Here is a 3,330-nt window from a genome sequence, read left to right on the forward strand (position 1 = left end):
CTGGTTGACTTTTCTGGATGACTGGTTGACTTTTCTGGTTGACTGCTTGACTTTTCTGGTTTCTGGTTGACTTTTCAACATTCCAATCATTCGGTACTTCAATTCTTCTTTCAAATCATTCAATTAGCCTACAAAATCAAGGGAATCTTGCACAAAACCATTAAATTCACTTTTTACTCTCTTATTCACAAAACTAAAGCAAAAATATGAGTTCAAGCTAGTTTCTAAGTCTTAAAGGTTGCTTTTGGTATCAATTTTAAGCATAAAAATAATGGTTTTTCAACCGTTATCACCTTCCTTCACGGCATAGAGCACAAATCCTTCTCCTCCCTACATCAGGCAACCCTAATTAGGTGAGAAAGAGGGTTGCCACCTGGCAGACCCTCATTGGCTACGTCTTCCTCTGGTCAAAGCTGGTCAAACTAGGGCCTTTGAGCAAGTTTGGGGAATTCAGTTTGGTTAAAGTGCAAATAGATGAAATTTTGGGGCTTATGTGTAATTTTGGAAAATTTAGAAAAAGCTAAAAGATAAAAGTCAGTTGTTGAAATAATTTAATTGGGAATACCAAGAGAAAATGTCTTCCAAATAATATTATAATTATCTAAATCTTCTAGTTATTTGGAAGATATAAGATAAAAGATTCTGTCAACTGAATATTCAGAGTCCAAGTCCAATCAAGCCCTATATAAAGAGACCTAGGGGAGGTAGAAAAGAGAACTTTACTTCATTCATTCATTCACTACTTCTCTCTCTTATTTCATCTTTTATTCAACTCCATTCATGGAGAACTAAGCATCTAAGGTTGTTCTGCTGTAATTCCATGATGGATTATGAGGTTACGTTCAGTTAATGCAATTGTTTACTTTGATTATTGATTTAAGTTGTTCTCTCTCTATCTTTCATCTCTCTATCTTGTTAAAAGTAAAGTTTTTTGCATCATAATGTGTTTGAATCTACATGCATATTGATTATATGAGTTCTAGGATTTCTAGGTTTAATTAAGAATCTACTTTGATTTAATTTAGGAACTTTCATATGATTAAATGGTTTTTACTATCAATTGAGAATGTACTTTGGTTGGTAGTAATAATTTCAACTATAATTAATTGAGAATTTAATTTGATTGATTAACTTTTAACTTGGTTAGGGGATTTAAGAATAGACATGATTAAACACAATAGAATTTGATTGAGAATGTACTTTGGTTGCATTTATAGTGAATAATCTAGAAAGGTTTTGCATTTGATTGAGAATTTACTTTGGTTAAATGCATGATCGCCCTCAAATTAATTAAGAATGTACTTTAATTAATTTGAAACTTAAACAATAATTAATTGAACAATTATTCGTGAATAACAGATGATGAATCTATCTTGAAAAAGTAGTGGAATTAGCCTATTTAATCATAACTGTTTTTAAGTTTCTTATTTATTCTTTAAACATTCTTCAGCCATTACTTTTGTTCATAAGCATTGCATAACATTCATAAGAGTCAGATATTCGAAAGCAATTTCGTGTTCGTTGGGAGACGACTCAGGGTTACTTTAACCCTATCTACTTTCTTGAATACTACTTGGCAATACTGAAGTTGCCTTGAAAAGTAGTATTAATTTGATAGCTTCAACGACAGCGTATCAGGCCCATTCCCAATCCGTCCCCCGACCGGCACGTGACGACCTGCTCTCGCCGCGGAAGCAGCTCGAGCAATCCACTGACAGCCAACGGGTTCGAGACTGGGACCCCCGTGCCCAGCCCTCAGAGCCAATCCTTTTTCCGAGGTTACGGATCCATTTTGCCGACTTCCCTTGCCTACATTGTTCCATCGACCAGAGGTTGTTCACCTTGGAGACCTGATGCGATTATGAGTAGGACCAGGAATGGGAGGCACTCAGTCCTCCAGATTTTCAAGGGCCGCCAAGGGCGCACCGGACACCACGCGACATGCGGTGCTCTTCTAGCCGCTGGACCCTACCTCCAACTCAGCCGTTTCCAGGGTGGGCAAGTTGTTAAACAGAAAAGATAACTCTTTCCGGGGGGCCCCGCCGACGTCTTCAGACTCCTTAACGTTGTCGGCAGCCGCCACGTCCCGATTCAGGAATTTTAACCTGATTCCCTTTTAGAGTACGCGCTGAAAGTGCTATCAGACTAGCTTTCCCCGTCCGTTAGGCTCAACTAACCCATGTGCAAGTGTCGTTAACATGGAACCTTTCCCTTCTTCGGCCTTCAAATTTCTCATTTAAATATTTGCTACTACCACCAAGATCTCCACCGACGACCGCTCCGCTCGAGCTCACGCCCTGGGTTTTGCAGCGACCGCCGCGCCCGCCTACTTATCGAGGCTTAGTCCTTGCCCCGACGGCCGAGTATAGGTCGCGCGCTTTAGCGTCATCCTTTTTCGGTGCTAGTTGATTTGGCAGGTGAGTTGTTACACACTCCTTAGCGGATTTCAACTTCCATGACCAACGTCCTGCTGTCTTAGTCGACTAACACCCTTTGTGGGGTCTAGGTTAGCACGCAGTTGGGCACCGTAACCAAACTTCCTTCTCATCCTGCATCGTCAGTTCATCTTCTTAAAAATGACCCAGTTGGAGTTCTCGATTCCGTGGCATGGCTCAATAGAGCAGTCTCACCGTCCTACCTATTTAAAGTTTGAGAATAGGTCGTGGGCGTTGCGGCCCCGATACCTCTAATCATTGGCTTTACCCGATAGAACTCGCCCGTGGGCTCGAGCTATCCTGAGGGAAACTTCGGAGGGAACTAGCTACTAGATGGTTCGATTAGTCTTTCACCTCTATACCCAAGTCAGATGAACAATTTGCATTTCAGTATCGCGCGAGCCTCTACCAGAGTTTCCTCTGGCTTCGCCCCACACGGGCATAGTTCACCATCTTTCGGGTCCCAACAGGTATGCTCTCACTCGAACCCTTCATAGAAGATCAGGGTCGGTCGGCGGTGCAACCCACAAGGGGATCCCACCAATCAGCTTCCTTACGCCTTACGGGTTTATGCACCCGTTGACTCGCACACATGTCAGACTCCTTGGTCCGTGTTTCAGGACGGGCCGAATGTGGAGCCCATAGGCCGTCACCCGGAGCACGCACGTGCCGAGACACGCCTAAGGCACGTGCTGTCGTCCACAATCGCAACGATGACGTCTCCATGAGCATTTGAACAGCCCGGGCTTGGGCCACCGTCTCAATCCGCGTCGGTAAATGTCTCAAGTCGACCGGTAGACCGGTTAGGGGCTGCATGAGAGTGGCATTAACATTAATGATAAGAAAGATTAATTCCTGAATACATGAGGGTGGATAGGATGAAATTGATAAACCT

At 42.8% G+C, this 3,330-nt stretch overlaps 1 pseudogene; it reads right to left on the minus strand.

Annotated features, from left to right (window-relative positions):
- Positions 1-1,824: 1,824 nt before the first annotated feature.
- Positions 1,825-3,044, minus strand: LOC148203163 (25S ribosomal RNA; annotated as a pseudogene).
- Between the last annotated feature and the right edge of the window lie 286 nt (positions 3,045-3,330).

Source organism: Vigna umbellata, chromosome 2, assembly GCF_029865625.1.
Source record: "Vigna umbellata cultivar VRB3 chromosome 2, Vumbellata_1.0, whole genome shotgun sequence".
In the NCBI taxonomy this organism is placed as follows: Eukaryota; Viridiplantae; Streptophyta; class Magnoliopsida; order Fabales; family Fabaceae; genus Vigna; species Vigna umbellata.